The sequence below is a fragment of the Diplotaxodon limnothrissa genome, linkage group LG3 (genome assembly GCF_057381915.1).
Source record: "Diplotaxodon limnothrissa isolate DT_005_m linkage group LG3, D_limnothrissa_male_GT1.1, whole genome shotgun sequence".
Taxonomy (NCBI): Eukaryota; Metazoa; Chordata; class Actinopteri; order Cichliformes; family Cichlidae; genus Diplotaxodon; species Diplotaxodon limnothrissa.
The window spans coordinates 68,462,946-68,485,590 of NC_140598.1; the positions used below are offsets into that span (position 1 = coordinate 68,462,946).

General features: G+C 57.1%; 10 non-coding genes and 7 pseudogenes across 10 annotated transcripts; all 17 read left to right on the top strand.

Moving 5' to 3' along the window:
- Positions 1-544: 544 nt before the first annotated feature.
- Positions 545-663, top strand: LOC146637180 (5S ribosomal RNA). Its single transcript, XR_014905786.1, has one exon. It is a non-coding gene; the product is annotated as a 5S ribosomal RNA (ribosomal RNA).
- Positions 664-1,605: 942 nt separating this feature from the next.
- On the top strand, positions 1,606-1,724 carry LOC146637181 (5S ribosomal RNA; annotated as a pseudogene).
- A 1,336-nt stretch (positions 1,725-3,060) lies between these two features.
- LOC146637182 (5S ribosomal RNA) lies at positions 3,061-3,179 on the top strand. The gene has a single exon (XR_014905787.1). It is a non-coding gene; the product is annotated as a 5S ribosomal RNA (ribosomal RNA).
- A 1,097-nt stretch (positions 3,180-4,276) lies between these two features.
- LOC146637183 (5S ribosomal RNA) lies at positions 4,277-4,395 on the top strand (annotated as a pseudogene).
- A 1,336-nt stretch (positions 4,396-5,731) lies between these two features.
- Positions 5,732-5,850, top strand: LOC146637184 (5S ribosomal RNA). The gene has a single exon (XR_014905788.1). It is a non-coding gene; the product is annotated as a 5S ribosomal RNA (ribosomal RNA).
- A 1,097-nt stretch (positions 5,851-6,947) lies between these two features.
- LOC146637185 (5S ribosomal RNA) lies at positions 6,948-7,066 on the top strand (annotated as a pseudogene).
- Positions 7,067-7,849: 783 nt separating this feature from the next.
- Positions 7,850-7,968, top strand: LOC146637186 (5S ribosomal RNA). Its single transcript, XR_014905789.1, has one exon. It is a non-coding gene; the product is annotated as a 5S ribosomal RNA (ribosomal RNA).
- A 2,782-nt stretch (positions 7,969-10,750) lies between these two features.
- LOC146637187 (5S ribosomal RNA) lies at positions 10,751-10,869 on the top strand (annotated as a pseudogene).
- A 741-nt stretch (positions 10,870-11,610) lies between these two features.
- LOC146637188 (5S ribosomal RNA) lies at positions 11,611-11,729 on the top strand. The gene has a single exon (XR_014905790.1). It is a non-coding gene; the product is annotated as a 5S ribosomal RNA (ribosomal RNA).
- Positions 11,730-12,671: 942 nt separating this feature from the next.
- On the top strand, positions 12,672-12,790 carry LOC146637189 (5S ribosomal RNA; annotated as a pseudogene).
- Positions 12,791-14,045: 1,255 nt separating this feature from the next.
- On the top strand, positions 14,046-14,164 carry LOC146637190 (5S ribosomal RNA). Its single transcript, XR_014905791.1, has one exon. It is a non-coding gene; the product is annotated as a 5S ribosomal RNA (ribosomal RNA).
- A 637-nt stretch (positions 14,165-14,801) lies between these two features.
- LOC146637191 (5S ribosomal RNA) lies at positions 14,802-14,920 on the top strand. The gene has a single exon (XR_014905792.1). It is a non-coding gene; the product is annotated as a 5S ribosomal RNA (ribosomal RNA).
- Positions 14,921-15,941: 1,021 nt separating this feature from the next.
- On the top strand, positions 15,942-16,060 carry LOC146637192 (5S ribosomal RNA; annotated as a pseudogene).
- Positions 16,061-17,195: 1,135 nt separating this feature from the next.
- LOC146637193 (5S ribosomal RNA) lies at positions 17,196-17,314 on the top strand. Its single transcript, XR_014905653.1, has one exon. It is a non-coding gene; the product is annotated as a 5S ribosomal RNA (ribosomal RNA).
- Positions 17,315-18,763: 1,449 nt separating this feature from the next.
- On the top strand, positions 18,764-18,882 carry LOC146637194 (5S ribosomal RNA). The gene has a single exon (XR_014905794.1). It is a non-coding gene; the product is annotated as a 5S ribosomal RNA (ribosomal RNA).
- Positions 18,883-20,023: 1,141 nt separating this feature from the next.
- On the top strand, positions 20,024-20,142 carry LOC146637195 (5S ribosomal RNA; annotated as a pseudogene).
- Positions 20,143-21,908: 1,766 nt separating this feature from the next.
- On the top strand, positions 21,909-22,027 carry LOC146637196 (5S ribosomal RNA). Its single transcript, XR_014905795.1, has one exon. It is a non-coding gene; the product is annotated as a 5S ribosomal RNA (ribosomal RNA).
- Positions 22,028-22,645: the final 618 nt, after the last annotated feature.

Genomic DNA, 22,645 nt, shown 5'->3' on the forward strand with positions numbered 1-22,645 from the left:
GCCTGTGGCTGCTGGCTGAGGCCACCTACACCACACCAGGGCCTTAGTTGCTATTGAGGCCAATTACACCACACCAGGGTCTGTGGCTCTTGCTCAGGCCACTTACACCACACCAGGGCCTGTGGCACTGGCTGAGGCCACTTACACCACACCAGGGCCTGTGGCTGCTGGCTGAGGCCACCTACACCACACCAGGGCCTGTGGCTGCTGGCTGAGACCACTTACACCACACCAGGGCCTGTGGCTCTTGCTCAGGCCACTCATATCACGCTAGGCCCTGTGCTTCTGGCCGAGGCCATCTTCACCAAACCAGGCCCTGTGCTGCTTGCTGTGGCCATGTACAACACACCAGGCCCTGTGCTGGTTCCAGAGGCCATCTTCAACAATCCAGGGCCTGTGCTGTTGGATAAATGCCAAACTGAGCCTTTGGGTTAGGGTATTATGCAAACATGCAGGTATGGTTATAGGATTGTCTTCGTAACTTCAGGTACTTGCCACCTAATCACTTGAATCCATAAATTGAGACATTGTGCTGGGGCCAGCAGCTTACGGCCATACCACCCTGAGCACGCCCGACCTCGTCTGATCTCGGAAGCTAAGCAGGGCTGGGCTTGGTTAGTACTTGGATGGGAGACTGCCTGGGAATACCTGGTGCTGTAAGCCTTTCATTTTCATGTCATTGAACCGCTTTTGATCCAGAGAAGGGGTGTATTAAAAGACCAAAAGCATCTGCCCATTAATGAGGGCACATTAACGACATTGCTTTTGGCTCTTTTCCAATGTCTTGTGCTGCTAGCTGATGCAACCTACACCACACAAGGGCCTGAGTGACCGGCTGGGGCCACTTACACCACATCAGGGCCTGTGGCTCTGGCTGAGGCCACTTACACCACACCAGGGCCTGTGGCTGCTGGCTGAGGCCACCTACACCACACCAGGGCATTAGTTGCTATTGAGGCCAATTACACCACACCAGGGTCTGTGGCTCTTGCTCAGGCCACTTACACCACACCAGGGCCTGTGGCACTGGCTGAGGCCACTTACACCACACCAGGGCCTGTGGCTGCTGGCTGAGGCCACTTACACCACACCAGGGCCTGTGGCTGCTGGCTGAGGCCACTTACACCACACCAGGGCCTGTGGCTGCTGGCTGAGGCCACCTACACCACACCAGGGCCTGTGGCTGTTGACTGAGGCGACTTACACCACACCAGGGCCCTTTTGCTGCTGGCTGAGGCCACTTACACCACACCAGTGCCTGTGGCTTCTGGCTGAGGCGACTTACACCACACCAGGGCCTGTGGCTGCTGGCTGAGGCCACTTACACCACACCAGGGCCTGTGGCTCTTGCTCAGGCCACTCACATCACACCAGGCCCTGCGCTTCTGGCCGAGGCCATCTTCACCAAACCAGGCCCTGTGCTGCTTGCTGTGGCCATCTTCAACAATCCAGGGCCTGTGCTGTTGGATAAATGCCAAACTGAGCCTTTGGGTTAGGGTATTATGCAAACATGCAGGTATGGTTATAGGATTGTCTTCGTAACTTCAGGTACTTGCCACCTAATCACTTGAATCCATAAATTGAGACATTGTGCTGGGGCCAGCATCTTACGGCCATACCACCCTGAGCACGCCCGACCTCGTCTGATCTCGTAAGCTAAGCAGGGCTGGGCTTGGTTAGTACTTGGATGGGAGACTGCCTGGGAATACCTGGTGCTGTAAGCCTTTCATTTTCATGTCATTGAACCGCTTTTGATCCAGAGAAGGGGTGTATTAAAAGACCAAAAGCAGCTCCCCATTAATGAGGGCACATTAACGACATTGCTTTTGGCTGTTTTCCAATGTCTTGTGCTGCTAGCTGATGCCACCTACACCACACCAGGGCCTGAGTGACCGGCTGGGGCCACTTACACCACATCAGGGCCTGTGGCTGCTGGCTGAGGCCACTTACACCACACCAGGGCCTGTGGCTGCTGGCTGAGGCCACCTACACCACACCAGGGCCTTAGTTGCTATTGAGGCCAATTACACCACACCAGGGCCTGTGGCACTTGCTCAGGCCACTTACACCACACCAGGGCCTGTGGCTTCTGGCTGAGGCCACCTACACCACACCAGGGCCTGTGGCTGCTGGCTGAGGCCACTTACAACACACCAGGGCCTGTGGCTCTTGCTCAGGCCACTTACACCACACCAGGGCCTGTGGCTCTTGCTCAGGCCACTTACACCACATCAGGGCCTGTGGCTCTGGCTGAGGCCACTTACACCACACCAGGGCCTGTGGCTGCTGGCTGAGGCCACTTACACCACACCAGGGCCTGTGGCTGCTGGCTGAGGCCACCTACACCACACCAGGGCATTAGTTGCTATTGAGGCCAATTACACCACACCAGGGTCTGTGGCTCTTGCTCAGGCCACTTACACCACACCAGGGCCTGTGGCACTGGCTGAGGCCACTTACACCACACCAGGGCCTGTGGCTGCTGGCTGAGGCCACTTACACCACACCAGGGCCTGTGGCTGCTGGCTGAGGCCACGTACACCACACCAGGGCCTGTGGCTGCTGGCTGAGGCCACCTACACCACACCAGGGCCTGTGGCTGCTGACTGAGGCGACTTACACCACACCAGGGCCCTTTTGCTGCTGGCTGAGGCCACTTACACCACACCAGTGCCTGTGGCTTCTGGCTGAGGCGACTTACACCACACCAGGGCCTGTGGCTGCTGGCTGAGGCCACTTACACCACACCAGGGCCTGTGGCTCTTGCTCAGGCCACTCACATCACACCAGGCCCTGCGCTTCTGGCCGAGGCCATCTTCACCAAACCAGGCCCTGTGCTGCTTGCTGTGGCCATGTACAACACACCAGGCCCTGTGCTGGTTCCTGAGGCCATCTTCAACAATCCAGGGCCTGTGCTGTTGGATAAATGCCAAACTGAGCCTTTGGGTTAGGGTATTATGCAAACATGCAGGTATGGTTATAGGATTGTCTTCGTAACTTCAGGTACTTGCCACCTAATCACTTGAATCCATAAATTGAGACATTGTGCTGGGGCCAGCAGCTTACGGCCATACCACCCTGAGCACGCCCGACCTCGTCTGATCTCGGAAGCTAAGCAGGGCTGGGCTTGGTTAGTACTTGGATGGGAGACTGCCTGGGAATACCTGGTGCTGTAAGCCTTTCCTTTTCATGTCATTGAACCGCTTTTGATCCAGAGAAGGGGTGTATTAAAAGACCAAAAGCATCTGCCCATTAATGAGGGCACATTAACAACACTGCTTTTGGCTCTTTTCCAATGTCTTGTGCTGCTAGCTGATGCCACCTACACCACACCAGGGCCTGAGTGACCGGCTGGGGCCACTTACACCACATCAGGGCCTGTGGCTCTGGCTGAGGCCACTTACACCACACCAGGGCCTGTGGCTGCTGGCTGAGGCCAGTTACACCACACCAGAGCCTGTGGCTGCTGGCTGAGGCCACCTACACCACACCAGGGCCTGTGGCTGCTGGCTGAGGCGACTTACACCACACCAGGGCCCTTTTGCTGCTGGCTGAGGCCACTTACACCACACCAGTGCCTGTGGCTTCTGGCTGAGGCGACTTACACCACACCAGGGCCTGTGGCTGCTGGCTGAGGCCACTTACACCACACCAGGGCCTGTGGCTCTTGCTCAGGCCACTCACATCACACCAGGCCCTGCGCTTCTGGCCGAGGCCATCTTCACCAAACCAGGCCCTGTGCTGCTTGCTGTGGCCATGTACAACACACCAGGCCCTGTGCTGGTTCCTGAGGCCATCTTCAACAATCCAGGGCCTGAGTGACCGGCTGGGGCCACTTACACCACATCAGGGCCTGTGGCTCTGGCTGAGGCCACTTACACCACACCAGGGCCTGTGGCTGCTGGCTGAGGCCAGTTACACCACACCAGGGCCTTAGTTGCTATTGAGGCCAATTACACCACACCAGGGTCTGTGGCTCTTGCTCAGGCCACTCACATCACACCAGGCCCTGCGCTTCTGGCCGAGGCCATCTTCACCAAACCTGGCCCTCTGCTGCTAGCTGTGGCCATGTACAACACACCAGGCCCTGTGCTGGTTCCTGAGGCCATCTTCAACAATCCAGGGCCTGTGCTGTTGGATAAATGCCAAACTAAGCCTTTGGGTTAGGGTATTATGCAAACATGCAGGTATGGTTATAGGATTGTCTTCGTAACTTCAGGTACTTGCCACCTAATCACTTGAATCCATAAATTGAGACATTGTGCTGGGGCCAGCAGCTTACGGCCATACCACCCTGAGCACGCCCGACCTCGTCTGATCTCGGAAGCTAAGCAGGGCTGGGCTTGGTTAGTACTCGGATGGGAGACTGCCTTGGAATACCTGGTGCTGTAAGCCTTTCATTTTCATGTCATTGAACCGCTTTTGATCCAGAGAAGGGGTGTATTAAAAGACCAAAAGCAGCTGCCCATTAATGAGGGCACATTAACGACATTGCTTTTGGCTGTTTTCCAATGTCTTGTGCTGCTAGCTGATGCCACCTACACCACACCAGGGCCTGAGTGACCGGCTGGGGCCACTTACACCACATCAGGGCCTGTGGCTGCTGGCTGAGGCCACTTACACCACACCAGGGCCTGTGGCTGCTGGCTGAGGCCACCTACACCACACCAGGGCCTTAGTTGCTATTGAGGCCAATTACACCACACCAGGGCCTGTGGCACTTGCTCAGGCCACTTACACCACACCAGGGCCTGTGGCTTCTGGCTGAGGCCACCTACACCACACCAGGGCCTGTGGCTGCTGGCTGAGGCCACTTACAACACACCAGGGCCTGTGGCTCTTGCTCAGGCCACTTACACCACACCAGGGCCTGTGGCTCTTGCTCAGGCCACTTACACCACATCAGGGCCTGTGGCTCTGGCTGAGGCCACTTACACCACACCAGGGCCTGTGGCTGCTGGCTGAGGCCACTTACACCACACCAGGGCCTGTGGCTGCTGGCTGAGGCCACCTACACCACACCAGGGCATTAGTTGCTATTGAGGCCAATTACACCACACCAGGGTCTGTGGCTCTTGCTCAGGCCACTTACACCACACCAGGGCCTGTGGCACTGGCTGAGGCCACTTACACCACACCAGGGCCTGTGGCTGCTGGCTGAGGCCACTTACACCACACCAGGGCCTGTGGCTGCTGGCTGAGGCCACGTACACCACACCAGGGCCTGTGGCTGCTGGCTGAGGCCACCTACACCACACCAGGGCCTGTGGCTGCTGACTGAGGCGACTTACACCACACCAGGGCCCTTTTGCTGCTGGCTGAGGCCACTTACACCACACCAGTGCCTGTGGCTTCTGGCTGAGGCGACTTACACCACACCAGGGCCTGTGGCTGCTGGCTGAGGCCACTTACACCACACCAGGGCCTGTGGCTCTTGCTCAGGCCACTCACATCACACCAGGCCCTGCGCTTCTGGCCGAGGCCATCTTCACCAAACCAGGCCCTGTGCTGCTTGCTGTGGCCATGTACAACACACCAGGCCCTGTGCTGGTTCCTGAGGCCATCTTCAACAATCCAGGGCCTGTGCTGTTGGATAAATGCCAAACTGAGCCTTTGGGTTAGGGTATTATGCAAACATGCAGGTATGGTTATAGGATTGTCTTCGTAACTTCAGGTACTTGCCACCTAATCACTTGAATCCATAAATTGAGACATTGTGCTGGGGCCAGCAGCTTACGGCCATACCACCCTGAGCACGCCCGACCTCGTCTGATCTCGGAAGCTAAGCAGGGCTGGGCTTGGTTAGTACTTGGATGGGAGACTGCCTGGGAATACCTGGTGCTGTAAGCCTTTCCTTTTCATGTCATTGAACCGCTTTTGATCCAGAGAAGGGGTGTATTAAAAGACCAAAAGCATCTGCCCATTAATGAGGGCACATTAACAACACTGCTTTTGGCTCTTTTCCAATGTCTTGTGCTGCTAGCTGATGCCACCTACACCACACCAGGGCCTGAGTGACCGGCTGGGGCCACTTACACCACATCAGGGCCTGTGGCTCTGGCTGAGGCCACTTACACCACACCAGGGCCTGTGGCTGCTGGCTGAGGCCAGTTACACCACACCAGAGCCTGTGGCTGCTGGCTGAGGCCACCTACACCACACCAGGGCCTGTGGCTGCTGGCTGAGGCGACTTACACCACACCAGGGCCCTTTTGCTGCTGGCTGAGGCCACTTACACCACACCAGTGCCTGTGGCTTCTGGCTGAGGCGACTTACACCACACCAGGGCCTGTGGCTGCTGGCTGAGGCCACTTACACCACACCAGGGCCTGTGGCTCTTGCTCAGGCCACTCACATCACACCAGGCCCTGCGCTTCTGGCCGAGGCCATCTTCACCAAACCAGGCCCTGTGCTGCTTGCTGTGGCCATGTACAACACACCAGGCCCTGTGCTGGTTCCTGAGGCCATCTTCAACAATCCAGGGCCTGAGTGACCGGCTGGGGCCACTTACACCACATCAGGGCCTGTGGCTCTGGCTGAGGCCACTTACACCACACCAGGGCCTGTGGCTGCTGGCTGAGGCCAGTTACACCACACCAGGGCCTTAGTTGCTATTGAGGCCAATTACACCACACCAGGGTCTGTGGCTCTTGCTCAGGCCACTCACATCACACCAGGCCCTGCGCTTCTGGCCGAGGCCATCTTCACCAAACCTGGCCCTCTGCTGCTAGCTGTGGCCATGTACAACACACCAGGCCCTGTGCTGGTTCCTGAGGCCATCTTCAACAATCCAGGGCCTGTGCTGTTGGATAAATGCCAAACTAAGCCTTTGGGTTAGGGTATTATGCAAACATGCAGGTATGGTTATAGGATTGTCTTCGTAACTTCAGGTACTTGCCACCTAATCACTTGAATCCATAAATTGAGACATTGTGCTGGGGCCAGCAGCTTACGGCCATACCACCCTGAGCACGCCCGACCTCGTCTGATCTCGGAAGCTAAGCAGGGCTGGGCTTGGTTAGTACTCGGATGGGAGACTGCCTTGGAATACCTGGTGTTGTAAGCCTTTCATTTTCATGTCATTGAACCGCTTTTGATCCAGAGAAGGGGTGTATTAAAAGACCAAAAGCAGCTGCCCATTAATGAGGGCACATTAACGACATTGCTTTTGGCTCTTTTCCAATGTCTTGTGCTGCTAGCTGATGCCACCTACACCACACCAGGGCCTGAGTGACCGGCTGGGGCCACTTACACCACACCAGGGCCTGTGGCTGCTGGCTTAGGCCACCTACACCACACCAGGGCCTTAGTTGCTATTGAGGCCAATTACACCACACCAGGGTCTGTGGCTCTTGCTCAGGCCACTTACACCACACCAGGGCCTGTGGCACTGGCTGAGGCCACTTACACCACACCAGGGCCTGTGGCTGCTGGCTGAGGCCACTTACACCACACAAGGGCCTGTGGCTGCTGGCTGAGGCCACCTACACCACACCAGGGCCTGTGGCTGCTGGCTGAGGCCACTTACAACACACCAGGGCCTGTGGCTGCTGGCTGAGGCCACTTACACCAAACCAGGGCCTGTGGCTGCTTGCTGAGGCCATCTTCACCAAACCAGGCCCTGTGCTGCTTGCTGTGGCCATGTAAAACACACCAGGTCCTGTGCTGGTTCTTGAGGCCATCTTCAACAATCCAGGGCCTGTGCTGTTGGATAAATGCCAAACTGAGCCTTTGGGTTAGGGTATTATGCAAACATGCAGGTATGGTTATAGGATTGTCTTCGTAACTTCAGGTACTTGCCACCTAATCACTTGAATCCATAAATTGAGACATTGTGCTGGGGCCAGCAGCTTACGGCCATACCACCCTGAGCACGCCCGACCTCGTCTGATCTCGGAAGCTAAGCAGGGCTGGGCTTGGTTAGTACTTGGATGGGAGACTGCCTGGGAATACCTGGTGCTGTAAGCCTTTGATTTTCATGTCATTGAACCGCTTTTGATCCAGAGAAGGGGTGTATTAAAAGACCAAAAGCAGCTCCCCATTAATGAGGGCACATTAACGACATTGCTTTTGGCTGTTTTCCAATGTCTTGTGCTGCTAGCTGATGCCACCTACACCACACCAGGGCCTGAGTGACCGGCTGGGGCCACTTACACCACATCAGGGCCTGTGGCTGCTGGCTGAGGCCACTTACACCACACCAGGGCCTGTGGCTGCTGGCTGAGGCCACCTACACCACACCAGGGCCTTAGTTGCTATTGAGGCCAATTACACCACACCAGGGTCTGTGGCTCTTGCTCAGGCCACTTACACCACACCAGGGCCTGTGGCACTGGCTGAGGCCACTTACACCACACCAGGGCCTGTGGCTCTGGCTGAGGCCACCTACACCACACCAGGGCCTTAGTTGCTATTGAGGCCAATTACACCACACCAGGGTCTGTGGCTCTTGCTCAGGCCACTTACACCACACCAGGGCCTGAGTGACCGGCTGGGGCCACTTACACCACATCAGGGCCTGTGGCTCTGGCTGAGGCCACCTACACCACACCAGGGCCTTAGTTGCTATTGAGGCCAATTACACCACACCAGGGTCTGTGGCTCTTGCTCAGGCCACTTACACCACACCAGGGCCTGTGGCACTGGCTGAGGCCACTTACACCACACCAGGGCCTGTGGCTGCTGGCTGAGGCCACTTACACCGCACCAGGGCCTGTGGCTGCTGGCTGAGGCCACCTACACCACACCAGGGCATTAGTTGCTATTGAGGCCAATTACACCACACCAGGGTCTGTGGCTCTTGCTCAGGCCACTTACACCACACCAGGGCCTGTGGCACTGGCTGAGGCCACTTACACCACATCAGGGCCTGTGGCTGTTGGCTGAGGCCACTTACACCACACCAGGGCCTGTGGCTGCTGGCTGAGGCCACTTACACCACACCAGGACCTGTGGCTGCTGGCTGAGGCCACCTACACCACACCAGGGCCTGTGGCTGCTGACTGAGGCGACTTACACCACACCAGGGCCCTTTTGCTGCTGGCTGAGGCCACTTACACCACACCAGTGCCTGTGGCTTCTGGCTGAGGCGACTTACACCACACCAGGGCCTGTGGCTGCTGGCTGAGGCCACTTACACCACACCAGGGCCTGTGGCTCTTGCTCAGGCCACTCACATCACACCAGGCCCTGCGCTTCTGGCTGAGGCCATCTTCACCAAACCAGGCCCTGTGGCTCTTGCTCAGGCCACTTACACCACACCAGGGCCTTATTTGCTATTGAGGCCACTTACACCACACCAGGGCCTGTGGCTCTGGCTTAGGCCACTTACACCACACCAGGGCCTGTGGCACTTGCTCAGGCCACTTACACCACACCAGGGCCTGTGGCTCTTGCTCAGGCCACTTACACCACACCAGGGCCTGTGGCACTGGCTGAGGCCACTTAGACCACACCAGGGCCTGTGGCTGCTGGCTGAGGCCACTTACAACACACCAGGGCCTGTGGCTGCTGGCTGAGGCCACTTACACCAAACCAGGGCCTGTGGCTCTTGCTCAGGCCACTTACACCACACCAGGGCCTGTGGCTGCTGGCTGAGGCCACTTACAACACACCAGGGCCTGTGGCTGCTGGCTGAGGCCACTTACACCAAACCAGGGCCTGTGGCTCTTGCTCAGGCCACTTACACCACACCAGGGCCTGTGGCTGCTGGCTGAGGCCACGTACACCACACCAGGGCCTGTGGCTGCTGGCTGAGGCCACTTACACCACACCAGGGCCTGTGGCTCTTGCTCAGGCCACTCACATCACACCAGGCCCTGCGCTTCTGGCCGAGGCCATCTTCACCAAACCAGGCCCTGTGGCTCTTGCTCAGGCCACTTACACCACACCAGGGCCTTATTTGCTATTGAGGCCAATTACACCACACCAGGGTCTGTGGCTCTTGCTCAGGCCAATTACACCACACCAGGGCCTGTGACACTGGCTGAGGCCACTTACACCACACCAGGGCCTGTGGCTGCTGGCTGAGGCCACTTACACCACACAAGGGCCTGTGGCTGCTGGCTGAGGCCACCTACACCACACCAGGGCCTGTGGCTGCTGGCTGAGACCACTTACACCACACCAGGGCCTGTGGCTCTTGCTCAGGCCACTTACACCACACCAGGGCCTGTGGCTCTTGCTCAGGCCACTTACACCACACCAGGGCCTGTGGCTCTTGCTCAGGCCACTTACACCACACCAGGCCCTGTGCTGGTTCCTGAGGCCATCTTCAACAATCCAGGGCCTGAGTGACCGGCTGGGGCCACTTACACCACATCAGGGCCTGTGGCTCTGGCTGAGGCCACTTACACCACACCAGGGCCTGTGGCTGCTGGCTGAGGCCAGTTACACCACACCAGGGCCTTAGTTGCTATTGAGGCCAATTACACCACACCAGGGTCTGTGGCTCTTGCTCAGGCCACTCACATCACACCAGGCCCTGCGCTTCTGGCCGAGGCCATCTTCACCAAACCTGGCCCTCTGCTGCTAGCTGTGGCCATGTACAACACACCAGGCCCTGTGCTGGTTCCTGAGGCCATCTTCAACAATCCAGGGCCTGTGCTGTTGGATAAATGCCAAACTAAGCCTTTGGGTTAGGGTATTATGCAAACATGCAGGTATGGTTATAGGATTGTCTTCGTAACTTCAGGTACTTGCCACCTAATCACTTGAATCCATAAATTGAGACATTGTGCTGGGGCCAGCAGCTTACGGCCATACCACCCTGAGCACGCCCGACCTCGTCTGATCTCGGAAGCTAAGCAGGGCTGGGCTTGGTTAGTACTCGGATGGGAGACTGCCTTGGAATACCTGGTGCTGTAAGCCTTTCATTTTCATGTCATTGAACCGCTTTTGATCCAGAGAAGGGGTGTATTAAAAGACCAAAAGCAGCTGCCCATTAATGAGGGCACATTAACGACATTGCTTTTGGCTCTTTTCCAATGTCTTGTGCTGCTAGCTGATGCCACCTACACCACACCAGGGCCTGAGTGACCGGCTGGGGCCACTTACACCACATCAGGGCCTGTGGCTGCTGGCTGAGGCCACCTACACCACACCAGGGCCTTAGTTGCTATTGAGGCCAATTACACCACACCAGGGTCTGTGGCTCTTGCTCAGGCCACTTACACCACACCAGGGCCTGTGGCACTGGCTGAGGCCACTTACACCACACCAGGGCCTGTGGCTGCTGGCTGAGGCCACCTACACCACACCAGGGCCTGTGGCTGCTGGCTGAGACCACTTACACCACACCAGGGCCTGTGGCTCTTGCTCAGGCCACTCATATCACGCTAGGCCCTGTGCTTCTGGCCGAGGCCATCTTCACCAAACCAGGCCCTGTGCTGCTTGCTGTGGCCATGTACAACACACCAGGCCCTGTGCTGGTTCCAGAGGCCATCTTCAACAATCCAGGGCCTGTGCTGTTGGATAAATGCCAAACTGAGCCTTTGGGTTAGGGTATTATGCAAACATGCAGGTATGGTTATAGGATTGTCTTCGTAACTTCAGGTACTTGCCACCTAATCACTTGAATCCATAAATTGAGACATTGTGCTGGGGCCAGCAGCTTACGGCCATACCACCCTGAGCACGCCCGACCTCGTCTGATCTCGGAAGCTAAGCAGGGCTGGGCTTGGTTAGTACTTGGATGGGAGACTGCCTGGGAATACCTGGTGCTGTAAGCCTTTCATTTTCATGTCATTGAACCGCTTTTGATCCAGAGAAGGGGTGTATTAAAAGACCAAAAGCATCTGCCCATTAATGAGGGCACATTAACGACATTGCTTTTGGCTCTTTTCCAATGTCTTGTGCTGCTAGCTGATGCAACCTACACCACACAAGGGCCTGAGTGACCGGCTGGGGCCACTTACACCACATCAGGGCCTGTGGCTCTGGCTGAGGCCACTTACACCACACCAGGGCCTGTGGCTGCTGGCTGAGGCCACCTACACCACACCAGGGCATTAGTTGCTATTGAGGCCAATTACACCACACCAGGGTCTGTGGCTCTTGCTCAGGCCACTTACACCACACCAGGGCCTGTGGCACTGGCTGAGGCCACTTACACCACACCAGGGCCTGTGGCTGCTGGCTGAGGCCACTTACACCACACCAGGGCCTGTGGCTGCTGGCTGAGGCCACTTACACCACACCAGGGCCTGTGGCTGCTGGCTGAGGCCACCTACACCACACCAGGGCCTGTGGCTGTTGACTGAGGCGACTTACACCACACCAGGGCCCTTTTGCTGCTGGCTGAGGCCACTTACACCACACCAGTGCCTGTGGCTTCTGGCTGAGGCGACTTACACCACACCAGGGCCTGTGGCTGCTGGCTGAGGCCACTTACACCACACCAGGGCCTGTGGCTCTTGCTCAGGCCACTCACATCACACCAGGCCCTGCGCTTCTGGCCGAGGCCATCTTCACCAAACCAGGCCCTGTGCTGCTTGCTGTGGCCATCTTCAACAATCCAGGGCCTGTGCTGTTGGATAAATGCCAAACTGAGCCTTTGGGTTAGGGTATTATGCAAACATGCAGGTATGGTTATAGGATTGTCTTCGTAACTTCAGGTACTTGCCACCTAATCACTTGAATCCATAAATTGAGACATTGTGCTGGGGCCAGCATCTTACGGCCATACCACCCTGAGCACGCCCGACCTCGTCTGATCTCGTAAGCTAAGCAGGGCTGGGCTTGGTTAGTACTTGGATGGGAGACTGCCTGGGAATACCTGGTGCTGTAAGCCTTTCATTTTCATGTCATTGAACCGCTTTTGATCCAGAGAAGGGGTGTATTAAAAGACCAAAAGCAGCTCCCCATTAATGAGGGCACATTAACGACATTGCTTTTGGCTGTTTTCCAATGTCTTGTGCTGCTAGCTGATGCCACCTACACCACACCAGGGCCTGAGTGACCGGCTGGGGCCACTTACACCACATCAGGGCCTGTGGCTGCTGGCTGAGGCCACTTACACCACACCAGGGCCTGTGGCTGCTGGCTGAGGCCACCTACACCACACCAGGGCCTTAGTTGCTATTGAGGCCAATTACACCACACCAGGGCCTGTGGCACTTGCTCAGGCCACTTACACCACACCAGGGCCTGTGGCTTCTGGCTGAGGCCACCTACACCACACCAGGGCCTGTGGCTGCTGGCTGAGGCCACTTACAACACACCAGGGCCTGTGGCTCTTGCTCAGGCCACTTACACCACACCAGGGCCTGTGGCTCTTGCTCAGGCCACTTACACCACATCAGGGCCTGTGGCTCTGGCTGAGGCCACTTACACCACACCAGGGCCTGTGGCTGCTGGCTGAGGCCACTTACACCACACCAGGGCCTGTGGCTGCTGGCTGAGGCCACCTACACCACACCAGGGCATTAGTTGCTATTGAGGCCAATTACACCACACCAGGGTCTGTGGCTCTTGCTCAGGCCACTTACACCACACCAGGGCCTGTGGCACTGGCTGAGGCCACTTACACCACACCAGGGCCTGTGTCTGCTGGCTGAGGCCACTTACACCACACCAGGGCCTGTGGCTGCTGGCTGAGGCCACTTACACCACACCAGGGCCTGTGGCTCTTGCTCAGGCCACTTACACCACACCAGGGCCTGTGGCACTGGCTGAGGCCACTTAGACCACACCAGGGCCTGTGGCTGCTGGCTGAGGCCACTTACAACACACCAGGGCCTGTGGCTGCTGGCTGAGGCCACTTACACCAAACCAGGGCCTGTGGCTGCTTGCTGAGGCCATCTTCACCAAACCAGGCCCTGTGCTGCTTGCTGTGGCCATGTAAAACACACCAGGTCCTGTGCTGGTTCTTGAGGCCATCTTCAACAATCCAGGGCCTGTGCTGTTGGATAAATGCCAAACTGAGCCTTTGGGTTAGGGTATTATGCAAACATGCAGGTATGGTTATAGGATTGTCTTCGTAACTTCAGGTACTTGCCACCTAATCACTTGAATCCATAAATTGAGACATTGTGCTGGGGCCAGCAGCTTACGGCCATACCACCCTGAGCACGCCCGACCTCGTCTGATCTCGGAAGCTAAGCAGGGCTGGGCTTGGTTAGTACTTGGATGGGAGACTGCCTGGGAATACCTGGTGCTGTAAGCCTTTGATTTTCATGTCATTGAACCGCTTTTGATCCAGAGAAGGGGTGTATTAAAAGACCAAAAGCAGCTCCCCATTAATGAGGGCACATTAACGACATTGCTTTTGGCTGTTTTCCAATGTCTTGTGCTGCTAGCTGATGCCACCTACACCACACCAGGGCCTGAGTGACCGGCTGGGGCCACTTACACCACATCAGGGCCTGTGGCTGCTGGCTGAGGCCACTTACACCACACCAGGGCCTGTGGCTGCTGGCTGAGGCCACCTACACCACACCAGGGCCTTAGTTGCTATTGAGGCCAATTACACCACACCAGGGTCTGTGGCTCTTGCTCAGGCCACTCATATCACACCAGGCCCTGTGCTTCTGGCCGAGGCCATCTTCACCAAACCAGGCCCTGTGCTGCTTGCTGTGGCCATGTACAATACACCAGGCCCTGTGCTGGTTCCTGAGGCCATCTTCAACAATCCAGGGCCTGTGCTGTTGGATAAATGCCAAACTGAGCCTTTGGGTTAGGGTATTATGCAAACATGCAGGTATGGTTATAGGATTGTCTTCGTAACTTCAGGTACTTGCCACCTAATCACTTGAATCCATAAATTGAGACATTGTGCTGGCGCCAGCAGCTTACGGCCAGCAGCTTACGGCCATACCACCCTGAGCACGCCCGACCTCGTCTGATCTCGGAAGCTAAGCAGGGCTGGGCTTGGTTAGTACTTGGATGGGAGACTGCCTGGGAATACCTGGTGCTGTAAGCCTTTCATTTTCATGTCATTGAACCGCTTTTGATCCAGAGAAGGGGTGTATTAAAAGACCAAAAGCATCTGCCCATTAATGAGGGCTTATTAACGACATTGCTTTTGGCTCTTTTCCAATGTCTTGTGCTGCTAGCTGATGCAACCTACACCACACAAGGGCCTGAGTGACCGGCTGGGGCCACTTACACCACATCAGGGCCTGTGGCTCTGGCTGAGGCCAGTTACACCACACCAGGGCCTGTGGCTGCTGGCTGAGGCCACTTACACCACACCAGGGCCTGTGGCTGCTGGCTGAGGCCACCTACACCACACCAGGGCATTAGTTGCTATTGAGGCCAATTACACCACACCAGGGTCTGTGGCTCTTGCTCAGGCCACTTACACCACACCAGGGCCTGTGGCACTGGCTGAGGCCACTTACACCACATCAGGGCCTGTGGCTGCTGGCTGAGGCCACTTACACCACACCAGGGCCTGTGGCTGCTGGCTGAGGCCACTTACACCACACCAGGACCTGTGGCTGCTGGCTGAGGCCACCTACACCACACCAGGGCCTGTGGCTGCTGACTGAGGCGACTTACACCACACCAGGGCCCTTTTGCTGCTGGCTGAGGCCACTTACACCACACCAGTGCCTGTGGCTTCTGGCTGAGGCGACTTACACCACACCAGGGCCTGTGGCTGCTGGCTGAGGCCACTTACACCACACCAGGGCCTGTGGCTCTTGCTCAGGCCACTCACATCACACCAGGCCCTGCGCTTCTGGCCGAGGCCATCTTCACCAAACCAGGCCCTGTGCTGCTTGCTGTGGCCATGTACAACACACCAGGCCCTGTGCTGGTTCCTGAGGCCATCTTCAACAATCCAGGGCCTGTGCTGTTGGATAAATGCCAAACTGAGCCTTTGGGTTAGGGTATTATGCAAACATGCAGGTATGGTTATAGGATTGTCTTCGTAACTTCAGGTACTTGCCACCTAATCACTTGAATCCATAAATTGAGACATTGTGCTGGGGCCAGCAGCTTACGGCCATACCACCCTGAGCACGCCCGACCTCGTCTGATCTCGCAAGCTAAGCAGGGCTGGGCTTGGTTAGTACTTGGATGGGAGACTGCCTGGGAATACCTGGTGCTGTAAGCCTTACCTTTTCATGTCATTGAACCGCTTTTGAAACAGAGAAGGGGTGTATTAAAAGACCAAAAGCATCTGCCCATTAATGAGGGCACATTAACAACACTGCTTTTGGCTCTTTTCCAATGTCTTGTGCTGCTAGCTGATGCCACCTACACCACACCAGGGCCTGAGTGACCGGCTGGGGCCACTTACACCACACCAGTGCCTGTGGCTGCTGGCTGAGGCCACTTACACCACACCAGTGCCTGTGGCTTCTGGCTGAGGCCACTTACACCACACCAGGGCCTGTGGCTGCTGGCTGAGGCCACTTACACCACACCAGGGCCTGTGGCTCTTGCTCAGGCCACTCACATCACACCAGGCCCTGCGCTTCTGGCTGAGGCCATCTTCACCAAACCAGGCCCTGTGGCTCTTGCTCAGGCCACTTACACCACACCAGGGCCTTATTTGCTATTGAGGCCACTTACACCACACCAGGGCCTGTGGCTCTGGCTTAGGCCACTTACACCACACCAGGGCCTGTGGCACTTGCTCAGGCCACTTACACCACACCAGGGCCTGTGGCTCTTGCTCAGGCCACTTACACCACACCAGGGCCTGTGGCACTGGCTGAGGCCACTTAGACCACACCAGGGCCTGTGGCTGCTGGCTGAGGCCACTTACAACACACCAGGGCCTGTGGCTGCTGGCTGAGGCCACTTACACCAAACCAGGGCCTGTGGCTCTTGCTCAGGCCACTTACACCACACCAGGGCCTGTGGCTGCTGGCTGAGGCCACCTACACCACACCAGGGCCTGTGGCTGCTGGCTGAGGCCACTTACACCACACAAGGGCCTGTGGCTCTTGCTCAGGCCACTCACATCACACCAGGCCCTGTGCTTCTGGCCGAGGCCATCTTCACCAAACCAGGCCCTGTGCTGCTTGCTGTGGCCATGTACAACACACCAGGCCCTGTGCTGGTTCCTGAGGCCATCTTCAACAATCCAGGGCCTGTGCTGTTGGATAAATGCCAAACTGAGCCTTTGGGTTAGGGTATTATGCAAACATGCAGGTATGGTTATAGGATTGTCTTCGTAACTTCAGGTACTTGCCACCTAATCACTTGAATCCATAAATTGAGACATTGTGCTAGGGCCAGCAGCTTACGGCCATACCACCCTGAGCACGCCCGACCTCGTCTGATCTCGGAAGCTAAGCAGGGCTGGGCTTGGTTAGTACTTGGATGGGAGACTTCCTGGGAATACCTGGTGCTGTAAGCCTTTCATTTTCATGTCATTGAACCGCTTTTGATCCAGAGAAGGGGTGTATTAAAAGACCAAAAGCAGCTGCCCATTAATGAGGGCACATTAACGACACTGCTTTTGGCTCTTTTCCAATGTCTTGTGCTGCTAGCTGATGCCACCTACACCACACCAGGGCCTGAGTGACCGGCTGGGGCCACTTACACCACATCAGGGCCTGTGGCTCTGGCTGAGGCCACTTACACCACACCAGGGCCTGTGGCTGCTGGCTGAGGCAACCTACACCACACCAGGGCCTTAGTTGCTATTGAGGCCAATTACACCACACCAGGGTCTGTGGCTCTTGCTCAGGCCACTTACACCACACCAGGGCCTGTGGCACTGGCTGAGGCCACTTACACCACACCAGGGCCTGTGGCTGCTGGCTGAGGCCACCTACACCACACCAGGGCCTGTGGCTGCTGGCTGAGGCCACTTACACCACACAAGGGCCTGTGGCTGCTGGCTGAGGCCACCTACACCACACCAGGGCCTGTGGCTGCTGGCTGAGGCCACTTACACCACACCAGGGCCTGTGGCTCTTGCTCAGGCCACTCACATCACACCAGGCCCTGCGCTTCTGGCCGAGGCCATCTTCACCAAACCAGGCCCTGTGGCTCTTGCTCAGGCCACTTACACCACACCAGGGCCTTATTTGCTATTGAGGCCAATTACACCACACCAGGGTCTGTGGCTCTTGCTCAGGCCACTTACACCACACCAGGGCCTGTGGCACTGGCTGAGGCCACTTACACCACACCAGGGCCTGTGGCTGCTGGCTGAGGCCACCTACACCACACCAGGGCCTGTGGCTGCTGACTGAGGCGACTTACACCACACCAGGGCCCTTTTGCTGCTGGCTGAGGCCACTTACACCACACCAGTGCCTGTGGCTTCTGGCTGAGGCGACTTACACCACACCAGGGCCTGTGGCTGCTGGCTGAGGCCACTTACACCACACCAGGGCCTGTGGCTCTTGCTCAGGCCACTCACATCACACCAGGCCCTGCGCTTCTGGCCGAGGCCATCTTCACCAAACCAGGCCCTGTGGCTCTTGCTCAGGCCACTTACACCACACCAGGGCCTTATTTGCTATTGAGGCCAATTACACCACACCAGGGCCTGTGGCTCTTGCTCAGGCCACTCACATCACACCAGGCCCTGCGCTTCTGGCCGAGGCCATCTTCACCAAACCAGGCCCTGTGCTGCTTGCTGTGGCCATGTACAACACACCAGGCCCTGTGCTGGTTCCTGAGGCCATCTTCAACAATCCAGGGCCTGTGCTGTTGGATAAATGCCAAACTGAGCCTTTGGGTTAGGTTATTATGCAAACATGCAGGTATGGTTATAGGATTGTCTTCGTAACTTCAGGTACTTGCCACCTAATCACTTGAATCCATAAATTGAGACATTGTGCCGGGGCCAGCAGCTTACGGCCATACCACCCTGAGCACGCCCGACCTCGTCTGATCTCGGAAGCTAAGCAGGGCTGGGCTTGGTTAGTACTTGGATGGGAGACTGCCTGGGAATACCTGGTGCTGTAAGCCTTTCATTTTCATGTCATTGAACCGCTTTTGATCCAGAGAAGGGGTGTATTAAAAGACCAAAAGCATCTGCCCATTAATGAGGGCTTATTAACGACATTGCTTTTGGCTCTTTTCCAATGTCTTGTGCTGCTAGCTGATGCAACCTACACCACACAAGGGCCTGAGTGACCGGCTGGGGCCACTTACACCACATCAGGGCCTGTGGCTCTGGCTGAGGCCACTTACACCACACCAGGGCCTGTGGCTGCTGGCTGAGGCCACTTACACCACACCAGGGCCTGTGGCTGCTGGCTGAGGCCACCTACACCACACCAGGGCATTAGTTGCTATTGAGGCCAATTACACCACACCAGGGTCTGTGGCTCTTGCTCAGCCACTTACACCACACCAGGGCCTGTGGCACTGGCTGAGGCCACTTACACCACATCAGGGCCTGTGGCTGCTGGCTGAGGCCACTTACACCACACCAGGGCCTGTGGCTGCTGGCTGAGGCCACTTACACCACACCAGGACCTGTGGCTGCTGGCTGAGGCCACCTACACCACACCAGGGCCTGTGGCTGCTGACTGAGGCGACTTACACCACACCAGGGCCCTTATGCTGCTGGCTGAGGCCACTTACACCACACCAGGACCTGTGGCTGCTGGCTGAGGCCACCTACACCACACCAGGGCCTGTGGCTGCTGACTGAGGCGACTTACACCACACCAGGGCCCTTATGCTGCTGGCTGAGGCCACTTACACCACACCAGTGCCTGTGGCTTCTGGCTGAGGCGACTTACACCACACCAGGGCCTGTGGCTGCTGGCTGAGGCCACTTACACCACACCAGGGCCTGTGGCTCTTGCTCAGGCCACTCACATCACACCAGGCCCTGCGCTTCTGGCCGAGGCCATCTTCACCAAACCAGGCCCTGTGCTGCTTGCTGTGGCCATGTACAACACACCAGGCCCTGTGCTGGTTCCTGAGGCCATCTTCAACAATCCAGGGCCTGTGCTGTTGGATAAATGCCAAACTGAGCCTTTGGGTTAGGGTATTATGCAAACATGCAGGTATGGTTATAGGATTGTCTTCGTAACTTCAGGTACTTGCCACCTAATCACTTGAATCCATAAATTGAGACATTGTGCTGGGGCCAGCAGCTTACGGCCATACCACCCTGAGCACGCCCGACCTCGTCTGATCTCGCAAGCTAAGCAGGGCTGGGCTTGGTTAGTACTTGGATGGGAGACTGCCTGGGAATACCTGGTGCTGTAAGCCTTTCCTTTTCATGTCATTGAACCGCTTTTGAAACAGAGAAGGGGTGTATTAAAAGACCAAAAGCATCTGCCCATTAATGAGGGCACATTAACAACACTGCTTTTGGCTCTTTTCCAATGTCTTGTGCTGCTAGCTGATGCCACCTACACCACACCAGGGCCTGAGTGACCGGCTGGGGCCACTTACACCGCACCAGTGCCTGTGGCTGCTGGCTGAGGCCACTTACACCACACCAGTGCCTGTGGCTTCTGGCTGAGGCCACTTACACCACACCAGGGCCTGTGGCTGCTGGCTGAGGCCACTTACACCACACCAGGGCCTGTGGCTCTTGCTCAGGCCACTCACATCACACCAGGCCCTGCGCTTCTGGCTGAGGCCATCTTCACCAAACCAGGCCCTGTGGCTCTTGCTCAGGCCACTTACACCACACCAGGGCCTTATTTGCTATTGAGGCCACTTACACCACACCAGGGCCTGTGGCTCTGGCTTAGGCCACTTACACCACACCAGGGCCTGTGGCACTTGCTCAGGCCACTTACACCACACCAGGGCCTGTGGCTCTTGCTCAGGCCACTTACACCACACCAGGGCCTGTGGCACTGGCTGAGGCCACTTAGACCACACCAGGGCCTGTGGCTGCTGGCTGAGGCCACTTACAACACACCAGGGCCTGTGGCTGCTGGCTGAGGCCACTTACACCAAACCAGGGCCTGTGGCTCTTGCTCAGGCCACTTACACCACACCAGGGCCTGTGGCTGCTGGCTGAGGCCACTTACAACACACCAGGGCCTGTGGCTGCTGGCTGAGGCCACTTACACCACACAAGGGCCTGTGGCTGCTGGCTGAGGCCACCTACACCACACCAGGGCCTGTGGCTGCTGGCTGAGGCCACTTACACCACACCAGGGCCTGTGGCTCTTGCTCAGGCCACTCACATCACACCAGGCCCTGCGCTTCTGGCCGAGGCCATCTTCACCAAACCAGGCCCTGTGGCTCTTGCTCAGGCCACTTACACCACACCAGGGCCTTATTTGCTATTGAGGCCAATTACACCACACCAGGGTCTGTGGCTCTTGCTCAGGCCACTTACACCACACCAGGGCCTGTGGCACTGGCTGAGGCCACTTACACCACACCAGGGCCTGTGGCTGCTGGCTGAGGCCACCTACACCACACCAGGGCCTGTGGCTGCTGACTGAGGCGACTTACACCACACCAGGGCCCTTTTGCTGCTGGCTGAGGCCACTTACACCACACCAGTGCCTGTGGCTTCTGGCTGAGGCGACTTACACCACACCAGGGCCTGTGGCTGCTGGCTGAGGCCACTTACACCACACCAGGGCCTGTGGCTCTTGCTCAGGCCACTCACATCACACCAGGCCCTGCGCTTCTGGCCGAGGCCATCTTCACCAAACCAGGCCCTGTGGCTCTTGCTCAGGCCACTTACACCACACCAGGGCCTGTGGCTCTTGCTCAGGCCACTCACATCACACCAGGCCCTGCGCTTCTGGCCGAGGCCATCTTCACCAAACCAGGCCCTGTGCTGCTTGCTGTGGCCATGTACAACACACCAGGCCCTGTGCTGGTTCCTGAGGCCATCTTCAACAATCCAGGGCCTGTGCTGTTGGATAAATGCCAAACTGAGCCTTTGGGTTAGGGTATTATGCAAACATGCAGGTATGGTTATAGGATTGTCTTCGTAACTTCAGGTACTTGCCACCTAATCACTTGAATCCATAAATTGAGACATTGTGCTGGGGCCAGCAGCTTACGGCCATACCACCCTGAGCACGCCCGACCTCGTCTGATCTCGGAAGCTAAGCAGGGCTGGGCTTGGTTAGTACTTGGATGGGAGACTGCCTGGGAATACCTGGTGCTGTAAGCCTTTCCTTTTCATGTCATTGAACCGCTTTTGAAACAGAGAAGGGGTGTATTAAAAGACCAAAAGCATCTGCCCATTAATGAGGGCACATTAACAACACTGCTTTTGGCTCTTTTCCAATGTCTTGTGCTGCTAGCTGATGCCACCTACACCACACCAGGGCCTGAGTGACCGGCTGGGGCCACTTACACCACACCAGTGCCTGTGGCTGCTGGCTGAGGCCACTTACACCACACCAGTGCCTGTGGCTTCTGGCTGAGGCCACTTACACCACACCAGGGCCTGTGGCTCTTGCTCAGGCCACTTACACCACACCAGGGCCTTATTTGCTATTGAGGCCACTTACACCACACCAGGGCCTGTGGCTCTGGCTTAGGCCACTTACACCACACCAGGGCCTGTGGCACTTGCTCAGGCCACTTACACCACACCAGGGCCTGTGGCTCTTGCTCAGGCCACTTACACCACACCAGGGCCTGTGGCACTGGCTGAGGCCACTCACATCACACCAGGCCCTGTGCTTCTGGCCGAGGCCATCTTCACCAAACCAGGCCCTGTGCTGCTTGCTGTGGCCATGTACAACACACCAGGCCCTGTGCTGGTTCCTGAGGCCATCTTCAA